General features: G+C 37.0%; 1 long non-coding RNA gene across 1 annotated transcript; it reads right to left on the reverse strand.

Moving 5' to 3' along the window:
• Window positions 1-228: 228 nt before the first annotated feature.
• On the reverse strand, window positions 229-9,223 carry LOC306986838. Its single transcript, XR_013795031.1, has 4 exons — window positions 9,088-9,223; window positions 558-766; window positions 413-470; window positions 229-290 (listed from the first exon to the last, which is right to left on the reverse strand). It is a non-coding gene; the product is annotated as an uncharacterized lncRNA (long non-coding RNA).
• Window positions 9,224-11,465: the final 2,242 nt, after the last annotated feature.

An 11,465-nucleotide genomic window follows, 5' to 3' on the forward strand; every position in this document is an offset into this window, starting at 1 on the left:
TTTTATGAGCTGTCAACTCCCAAAAAAACTAGTGTTCAAGGTCACAAAAGTGGATACTGGCAGTTGAGACAGAGCGCAACATGACATATTACTCTGAGAACTACACCCACTGCTTTAAAACACAAGTTGAGACAAATATTTTTGATAACACGCTCTCATGAAAGTGCGTATCTATACCACAAATTTAATTTCTCATGCCATTTATACGCCAAAAATGTCACGGCGGCACTTGATTGCTTCCAGGCTTTTGTCTTTTTATTCCAGGGACTAATCCGGCTCCTATAGATTGCCTTTATTTTAAAGCAAACAATGCATTTTTAAACAAAAAAAGTACAAATGAATTATTTTACCTTCTCATGGGTCAAAACTTTTGAACTATTTTGATTTGAAACAAAATGTTTGTTTTTGTTACCATTTTTCTCTCTGTTCTTCAATTTCTTTTTTCGCTTCTATTGCCTTGTCGAAAGTGCCTGCAATAAGATACATATTTTATTATATTATAGTCAAAATAATGGTAAAGATACCTAAACAGTTATTTTAAAAATTGTAAATGTTACCATGTTCTTTGTGAAAGCTGATATTTAATTTCTCCCATGTTTTTCCTCCTGTTTCAGGTTTAAGTCTGTTCTGAACAGCTTCCGTGCACTTCTCTGGTGATTTGAATGGAGGCCAGTAACTTTGTTTCTTGTCTGGGCTCAACCAGTTTGATGCGACCACCATCACCTCATCTGAGTATTGCAAGGTAACAACTGCATACATGATCTGCCTAGGAAAAAAGAGAAGAAGAAGAAAAAAAACAAGACAGGATATTTAGCCCTAATTGAAAAATATATTTTTTATAGTAAATTGGAAAGTTGACCAATCAAATCATCTTAAAGTTGTGAAAGGATTTATTTCTTGAAAAAATACACAGAAATTATTGTCCCATTAACTGGTCTAGCCTTGTGTTGTTTAATCAGTAGATGTCTAAATATACATCTATACATTTAATCGTTTATGTTAATTGCATGGCACAAATTTAGGCACAAACTAAATTTCTGTACTGAATGCAGTAATAAAATCAGCAAATTAAATCTTGGTAGTCTTTATGAGCCTCACCTTCCATCACTCTCCATTGAAATGTCTTCTTTCTCATTAATTATAGACAAAAAATCCCACTCATCAAACACCCAATTGCCTTCACCCGTTTTTAAGCATTTGTCAGATTCCTCTTCCTCAGACTCATTTTCCAAGCACTTTAATTGTTCATCATTAACATTTCCTCTGAATAATTCCACAGTGTCATACACTTCATTATCTCTGCTCTTCACAGCTGTAATTACTTCCTCAAGGTCTTCGGGTTGGATGCAAAGTATCACAATTTGTTTAAAAATGAGAATATCCTTCTGTTTTAAATGCCCAGCTAATGCAGAAGCAAAGCGTTTCAGAGCCAGTGTAATGAGAACTGGGGTCAAAGGGCAGCCCTGATCCAGCAGTTTGTCTCTCTCAGTTGAAACATCTACAGATTCAGTTTCTGTTTCTGGTGCATCTCTGAGAAGGTTTTTCACAATGAGGAAATCTTGATACAGATTTGGGTTTGACCGTTTTTTGCTCTTCTATCTCATCCTTAATACAAGACAAACGTATCTGAGTGCAGAGTGTTTTGGGAGTGATCATGACAGAAGCTGAAACTTTTGGTACTCGACCCTTTGACTGAGACTCCAAGAAATCATCTAGATGTTTTGTCAGAATATTTGCAATGATGAGGTAGTCAACGTTAAAAAAGTGTTGACTATCATCATGTGGACTTTTCACAGTTTCATTAAAGTGTTTCTCAGAGCAGTTTAACGCACCTCTGTGGATTCTGTCATAGAGCATCTTAATGTATGGAATTAGATCCTGAATGTTGTCTTTATAGAAGGAAACTGGGATGCCGTCTGGTCTCGGTGTGTCTGACACTTGAAGAGAATGTACAGCTGACACAATGTCAACCTCACTGACTGCATGTGAGCTTTCTTCAACCAGTGATGAACCCGTCTCATCTGTCAAAATATATTTTTTTGGATTCAGCCATTGGAAGATTGATTGTATCTGGGGATCTTTCTGAAAAAGGGTTGTGGAAACATTGTTGATCTCCAAGTAAACAGGACGATGGTCGCGCATCTCTGAGTCTCTGATTTCACAACTTCTGACTCTCCACATACACTCTTCTGGAACAAAAAAGTAATCCAGCCTGGACGCAACTTGACTGTGGAATGTATAATCCTGCTTTACAGGGTTCTTTCTTCTCCAGACATCAACTAGCTGAAGAGATTTCATGAACTTATTCACACAACAGCGCAGCTTTCTATGGTTTGAGCTGTCTGTCACCCCTTTTGAATTGTCTTTGTCGATAAATGGATTGAAAACCGTGTTGAAATCTCCACCAATCACCAGAAGCCCTGTGGTCATTGACTGCAGGTAACGTGAAAGTTGTTCAAGGGTTTTTGTGTCTATCTCATGGTTATAAACACTAACCAGAGTGTACAGCTGACCTTCCAGTTTACATTTCAACACAACATAAGCTGCACATTGATCTTTTTCATCACTTATACATTTAAAATCTAGTCTTTTCCTGACTAATATGGCTGTTCCCTTTTGGGAGGTAAACTTTGTGTAGAAAACATGCCACTCATTTCTTAGACCTTCTATAATATGTTAATCTCGTTCTCCAATGTGTGTCTCTTGAAAGAAAACAACGTCCGCATTTTGTAATTTTTGAAATTTCTCATCTCGGTTTCGTTTTAGTCTATTAACATTCCAGGTGACCAAATGTATTGTCTGTGTAGCCATCGACAGATCTGCTCTAGCAGACCACATGTCCCTGTCAAAACAAAGGGTGATGGAGGGTAGGAACTTTTTTGTTTTGCTTTCTGAGAGAATTTCTGAGACTGAGTTTTAAACATTCTGGTGTGCCAAAACATTATTTCTTATTGTTGTATTATTTGTCTTTGTAATTTTGAGTCGTGAGTATATCATCTGACACTTGTTAGACAGGTTATCATGTATCGTTACACCCACAATAGAGACAGAGCGTCATAATCTGAAAACCATGTAAACAAGCTAAAAAAAAGAAGTAAGTTTTTATGAGCTGTCAACTCCCAAAAAAACTAGTGTTCAAGGTCACAAAAGTGGATACTGGCAGTTGAGACAGAGCGCAACATGACATATTACTCTGAGAACTACACCCACTGCTTTAAAACACAAGTTGAGACAAATATTTTTGATAACACGCTCTCATGAAAGTGCGTATCTATACCACAAATTTAATTTCTCATGCCATTTATACGCCAAAAATGTTTTTTGCGTGCATATGCTACGCACTGTAAACCCCTTGGTTGAGTGTGTGCGTAGGCACACCATAAAGTGCGTATAATATGCACGCGAAAACTGCGTAGGCATATCATATACACGCAAAAACAAATTTTGCCGTATAAAAGGCACGAGAAATATAATCCGTGGTATAGAGTCGCACTTTCGTGAGATCGGGCTGATTTTTGAATATATGCTGAAATGTAGCCTATAATATGGCCATATTGACGATATTTCAAATGTAAACATTATAGACTATTTACAGCTATAGAAACAGATGATATTTACAAATCTTTCATAAATATATTGGAATAGTTTTTTTCTACCATTTTACTGATTTATGTTATAGGCTACTCTTAACCCAACCCTAACCATTTTGTCACAAAAAAATTTAATAAAAATGTCAAAACGCATTATCAAAGTAGTTCAAATGATGATTGCATTCGCAATGTTCTCTGGAATAAAGTTTTAAATGAATTACAAATTTCGAAGTTATATAATAAAATATGGATGGAAGGAATTATTCCAAAAATATGGAAGAAAGCTGTAGTAATCCCTATAAAGCCAGGAAAAATTTCAACTAACCCAGGAAGTTATCGTCCAATTGCTCTGACTTCAAACTTATGTAAATTAATCGAAAAGATTATAGGTCATAGACTAACATATGATCTAGAGAAAAAGGGTAAATTTAGTAAGTATCAATGTGGATTTAGGTAAAAGATCAACCATGGATGCATTAATCAAGGTCAGTAATGAAGTAGAGAAGACAATAGTTATGAAAGAAATTATGGCAGTAGTGTATTTTGATATAGAAAAAGCGTATGACACTGTATGGAGAGAAGGGTTGTTAATTAAAGCATCAAGGATAGGAATAGATGGAAATATCTATAATTGGTTATCTCAATTTTTGTATGAAAGAACATTTGTAGTTCAAGTGGGAGTGTGTCAGTCAATAATTTATAAGGCAGAAAATAGTATTCCTCAAGGGAGTGTTATAAGTCCAATTCTTTTTAATATTATGATTAATGATATTTTTGACAATTTAGGATATGGTGTGGGATGTGCATTATATGCTGATGATGGGGCTATTTGGAAGAGAGGACGAAATACAAAGCAAGTGATTTCATGTATGCAAACAGCTATTAAAAAGGTGGAAGAATGGAGTATAGAATGGAGTTTTAAAATGTCAACTAGTAAATCATGTTATATGATATTCAGTAGGAAAAAATAAGATTTTAAGGATATTGAATTAGTATTGTATGGAAAACCTTTAGAACAAGTTAAAACATTTAAATATTTAGGAATGTGGTTAGATGGGAGATATACCTGGAAAAAACATATTGAGGATATTGATTAAAAAAATGCAGGAGGATCTTAAATGTGATGAGGGCAATAGCTGGGAAAGAATGGGGAGCAGAAAGAGATTCAATGCTAACTGTTGAGTTTGCCATCATAACATAAAGGGTAGAAAACCGGCTAAAACATGACGGAGGAATAAACTCACGTAGCCATCGGGTTTCGTTTGACTGGCGTGCACACACACACAGGGGCATGCAGTCATTTATTAAATTGCAACACCTGTAAAACCACAATGAATGAACCACACCCCTTAGACTCACACCCCCTTAGTCAACAGTCATAATAAGAGCACATTCAAGGTCACCAATGTTCAACACTAACAATATATCAAGCCTTGATCAGATCAACAATTGATTATGGCTGCATGATTTATGGGTCAGCTTCAGAATCACTATTAAGAAGTCTGGATAGAATACAATATAGAGCTCTTAGAATATGCTTAGGTGCAATAAAAACAACACCAGTCAATACATTATTAGAAGAAGCGAATGAAATGCCATTGAAATTAAGGAGAGAGAAATTGTCTTTGGTATTTTGGACATCTTTAAAGAGTTACACTGGAGGAAGTATAGCTAAAGATGTTTTAAATAATTGTTGGGAATACTTAAGTAGTACAGAGAGAGGATATGGATGGAAGATAAACCAGTTAGCAGAGAAATATCAGATTGCTAATATTGAATGTAGTGTGTGACCTGTATGGGGAGAGGTTCCGAAATGGATGATCTCTGAGGTCAAAATTGATTTAGGAATATTAGACAAAAAACGGGAATGGGAGGAAATGTGTATGATTAAATACCATGTTAATAAGTACATACAGGAAATATTCTATGCAAGTATGCACATTTATACGGATGGATCTAAAGACCCAAGAACAGGGATTACAGGAATAGGAGTGTATATTCCAGAGTTTAAAATATCAATATCTAAACGATTAACATCTAAATTGTCAATATATACTGTGGAAATGGTCGCTATTATAATAGGATTAACATGGGTAGAGGATGTAAAGCCAGACAGAATAGTGATATGCTCTGACTCTGCGTCTGTCTTAGAATCACTACTCATTGTACTCAATTGTTGATGTGCGAAATTTTTTCAATATTATGGCGAATACAAAGGAAAGGAGTAGAAGTTGGATTCTGTTGGGTGCCGGCGCATGTAGGAGTAGCCGGGTAATGAATCTGCTGATGAATTAGCAAAAAATGCTTTAAAAAGGGAAGAAATAGATTTTAATGTTCCATTAAGTAAAAACTAAATTAAATCTATTATTAAGGAAAATATTATAAAAGAGTGGCAGGAAAATGGAATACAGATATTAAGGGATGGCATTTATATAATATTAAAAAAATGGTAGATACTAAGAAAAGTATAAATGGTAGAAATAGGAAAGAAGAGGTCATAATGACTAGGATGAGACTTGGTCACTCAGGACTGAACGCATCACTCTTTATAATTGGAGTTCGTGAGACTGGTTTATGTGAGAATTGTGGGGAGAAAGAAACAGTGGAGCATGTGATATATGATTGTAAAAGGTATGATGAGGAAAGAAAGGAATTGATATCATATTTAAATGAAAGAGGGAAGGTTAATAAGGACTTGGCATATTTGTTAGGTTATAATTTTAATAAAGATAGAGTAGGATATAGAATACTAATAGAATACATACATACTACTGGATTAAGTGAAAGAATTTAATATAGAATAAGGATGCTTTGGTCTTTTCCAGATTTTATAGTTCAGTCTGGAGCTGAACACACAGCGCCAGGTGGGCTATGGAAGATGGAATGAGATAGAGCATCAAAAATTAGATAAGGATGGAGATGTGAGAAAGAAGCAAAGGAAATAATAATAATAGGGAAAATCTGATCATAAGAAACCATGACTGCATAACAGCAAAGGTAGGTGGCGATATGCACTAAGAATGCAACGCGACAAAAATCGAAAGAAGAAGAAAAAGAGTCCTCGTTTACCTGAGTGTGTTCACCTGTTCCTTGTCTGAGTGTGTTCACTTGTTCCTCTTGTTATTAGCTCCCTTTATATGTGTGCTCTTTCAATCTTGTGTTGCCAGTTTGTTAGATGTTGTGTTACTGTGTACATCTGTGCTACATAGGTTGTTTCTTGTTACTAAAGTTTATAGTGTTTTATTTGTAGAAGTTTTTTAGAGATTTAGTTCTGCCATCGGTCCTGTCTGTCTTGTCTCCTGTGTCTCTCCGGTCCTGTCCTGCTAGCAGAGCGTCCCTGGCTGTTTACACTCTTTGCTTTGGAGCAAGCCTGGTGCTGAGCCTGAGATCCCTGAGTGCCTTGCTGTTGTACTTGAAGTTCCTGTCTGGCTATTGCTGGTATTCTCAGGTCTCATTCTGCTCTGCCATTACTACTCTCCAGCCTACAGTCATCTGGTTACAACTGCTGCTCGGCTAGTTACAACGGCTGTCATTTGTGTCTCATCCCTGCCTATTGTTTGGACTGTTCACCTCTCCCACCATATCTTGTCATCTGTCTACTGTTTGTCAATAAACCTGTTAACACTCATTCTGCATTTGAGTCCTCTTCATAGACTCGTGAGAGGGTAGGAACTTTTTTGTTTTGCATTCTGAGAGAATTACTGAGACTTGAGTTTTAAATATTCTGGTGACAGAGCGACATGCGTAACAATCTGAAAACCATGCAAACAAGCAAAACAAAAAAACAGAACTTAAAGTTTTTATAAGGTGTCAACCCCCAAAAAACTAGTGGGACACAAAAGTGGATACTGGCAGTTGAGACAGAGCGCAACATGTCATATTACTCTGAGAACTACACCCACTCCTTTAAAACACAAGGCGAGACAAGACATGTCAAGATCAGGTAACACCACACTTCAATATAAAAGTCCTGAACTCAGACACCACAGTACTGAGTTCTTTACCATACTGGTATAAGTAGGCTATGTAACATTTATAGGGACCAAACATACTTTTTTTGTAATTTTGACAACACGATCTCATGAAAGTGTGTATCTATAGGCTACCACAAATTAAATTTCTCGTGCCATTTACGGCAACATTTTTTTCTTATTTTTTTTTGTATAAATGGCACGAGATATAAAATTTGTGGTATAGATAGGCCTATACGCACTTTCGTAATATCAGGCTGATTTTTGAATAGATGCTGAAATGTAGCCTATGGCCATATTGATGATTTTTAAAATGTAAACTTTATGTAGGCTATTTACAGCTATAGAAACAGACGATATTTACAAATATTCCATAATATATTGGAATAGTTTTTTCTACCATTTTACTGATTTATTTTATAGGCTACTCTTAACCCAACCCCCATGCCTGGACATAACCATTTTGTCACAAACAAAAAAAATGGCAAAACGCATTAATAAAGTAGTTCAAATGATGATTGCATTCGCAATGCTCTCTGGCATAAAAGTTTTGAATGATATTCAAAGTCAAATTAAAGTTGTTAAATTTGAAATCATCTCTAACGATCTTATTCCGATATGGTAGGCTACACTGTGAAGGCGCACAGGTGACAAACGTCAATAAATAAGTGCAATTCCAAACATAAAAGTAATTGTATGTGTGGAAGATCCACACTTTATGTAAAATACATAGGAATTCTCATGACATCACATTGTAGAAGAAGAAAAAAACGAAATAATAGTAAAATAACACACTTCAGTTATAGCTCTTTTAATAATGGCTTTTTCTCTCTTCATGGGTGCCTTTCTTGCTTAGTCAAATGTTTATAAGATAAATTAACAACGACTGTTATACATATACAGAATGAGCATAAAATATACATGCTAGTGTTACATTTACAAGAAACAACTTAGTGACAGATCTTCATTCATCCCATTAGGAATCCTATTATGGGATGAATGAAGATCTGTCACTAAGTTGTTTCTTGTAAATGTAACACTAGCATGTATATTTTATGCTCATTCTGTATATGTATAACAGTCGTTGTTTTTCATTAATGGACTAATTGAAACATTGGTGACACAATTGGACTGTGTATTATTTTAAATTTATTGGTTGATGTTAATATGGGTGTGTCAATGGGTGTGGGCATATAAGATTGGTTACACTGTGATCTTGTTGCACACTGAAGAAGGCACGCGCCGAGACGCGTTTGTGCAAATAAAACTATTTATGCATAGTGCGGCCTCTCTTGTTTTATATATTACAATTATTCAGGCCAGCACTCTTAAAGTTTAAGTTTAATCATTGAGTGAAGCCTGCTCCTATTCCCATTTACTATAAGATAAATTAAACAACAATACTATTATGTATTTCTTTCGATTGTTTTTAGTCAAAAAAGGACCAAATACATTTTGGACGCAAACTAGAATTTTTGAATTTTAGCTCACTTAAAAGCATCATAATAATTTGAAAGAAAAGTCACCTTTTATCTCAGGATAACGTGTGGGACAGTAGACTGTCGTCGATTCAGCCGTCAAGTTGAGCAGAGAAAGATTTCTGAACTTGTATGTTGGGTGTTGTCAGGATTATGTTTTGTTCATTGTGTTTCTGTTGGTTCTGTTCCTGTTCCCTGTGATAGTATCTCCCAGGCCTGCACTATAGCTCCTCCCACCTGTGATTCTGCCATGGGACATCTCGCTGTCTGTGTCCTGGGTCCCTGCCTGGCTCCTTCTGCTCCTGGCTCCTCCCTCTCTCCACTCCCCCATGGACTGTTTTCATCCCGCTCCTGTTCCACGTCCTCCTCTGTGTTTCATTTACCTTGTTGCACAGACGACCAACACAGATGCTTAGTTTCTACACACCATGTGTGTTCTTTTACTCTCCTTTTATGAACAGTTGTACTTGCACTACCTATCACATTAGTGCCCTCTAGTGGCACTCATCAGTACATCTTCCTTTTTCTTTTTTTTTTCTTTTTCTTTTTTACAGTGTAACAGTCAAATAATAAAATAAACAAAACTTATTTCAGAAAACTTCCTTTTTTTATTTTTTATTTTTTTATCACAACATTAGAACTATTTAACAATGTCACATATCAACGCTCAACACTCTTCAATAAGTCTTCTGGGCTTAACAATTATTCTCCATGGCCTCTCTGGTTTTTCTGCATTCAGAGATGACGATAGCGTACTATCTGCGAAGCTCTTCTGCCCAACATCTCTCTCATTGCAATTTTATTTTGAAGCCAAAGAATTGCTCCCCTCATCCACATTGAATTCTGTTTTTGGAATTTTCAGCAAATCCCTCCTATTTCTGCCAAGAGTATTACCATACTCTGTGAACACTTTGTAAGATCTAGGCGTGATCTCTTTCAGAACTTTTGCTTTTGGTCCCCATTTACCGTCACATCTTACTCGCACCAAATCTTTACATTCCAGTGGGCGCAAAGGTTTTGCAGTTTTGTTGTAGGTGATCTCAGAGCTGCATTTCCTTGGCACAGATTGGTCTTTGCTTTGTAGCAAATGTTCAGCTGAGGGTAACTTTGTCCTCAGCTTCCTACCCATCAGTAGTTCTGCTGGAGATTTCCCATCTTCTAAAGGTGTTGACCTGTAGTTCAGGATAGCAAGGTGAGGATCCTCCCCAGCTTCAGCTGCTTTCTTCAGCAGACGTTTCACAATCTGCACCGCCTTTTCGGCTAACCCATTTAACTGTGGGTAATATGGACTTGATGTTATGTGCTCGAATCCATACTGCTTTGCAAACTCTTTGAAGGACAGTCCACTGAATTGAGGTCTGTTGTCACTGACTAAAGTGACCGGGATTCAATGTCTCGCAAAAATTGTTTTCAAATGCGAGATCACATGCTTTGCGGAGGTCTCTGTCAACAACGCAAACTCTGGATAGTTGGAGTAGTAATCCATGAGAACTATATAATCTTTCCCATTCAGTTGGAACAAATCAGCTCCCACTTTCCTCCAAGGCTCGCATGGTTTAAAGTGAGGTAACAGTGGTTATTTTTGCTGTTTGTATCGATGTTGCTGACAAATCTCACAGCGTTGTACACGTGTTTCTACATCCCTATTCATATAGGGCCAGTACATTACGTCTCGGGCACGTCGTTTGCATTTTTCGATGCCCATATGACCTTCGTGTACAAGTTCTGTCATTTGTTGTCTCATCGTACTAGGGACTACTATCCTACTTCCTTTCAGAAGGACTCCATCAATGATAGAAAGCTCATCCCTGAAATGCTGATACGGGCTTGGTAGCGTCTCGTCTTCCGGTGAGTTGATTTTACAAATCACTTCTTGCAATATGCTGTCACTTGCTGTTTCATCTGCAAACTCCACCCACTTCTATTTGGACACAGGTATCTGGCCCACAGCACAATCCACATGAATTTGTACATCATTTTCCATGCTACTTTTACCGGTGTGTTGCAGGCTGGCTCTGCTAAGAGCATCAGCCACTATCAAAAGTTTACCTGGAGTAAACTCAAATGTCAAATGGTACTTCTGCAAACGCAACAGAAGACGTTGGATGCGTGGTGGTGCAGCACCCAGGGCCTTGGTTGATATTGCGATCAGAGGTTTGTGGTCATTTGTCATGTTCATTTTGCGTTTTTCCCCATATTATTATGTCGTCCAGAAAAACTCCCACACCTTCCATGTCATCAAACAGCTGTTGCACTGTTCTATGAAATACCTCTGGTGCTGAATAGAAACCAAAGGGTAAGCGAAGGAAACAGTGCCAACCGAAGGGTGTGTTGAAAGTACACAGTTTAGCACTTTCTTCCTCCAGGAGAATTTGGTAAAATCCTGATGATGCGTCGAGTTTGGAGAAATAACGTGCACCAGACAT

Source organism: Phoxinus phoxinus (genome assembly GCF_949152265.1).
Source record: "Phoxinus phoxinus genome assembly, chromosome: 19".
NCBI lineage: Eukaryota > Metazoa > Chordata > Actinopteri > Cypriniformes > Leuciscidae > Phoxinus > Phoxinus phoxinus.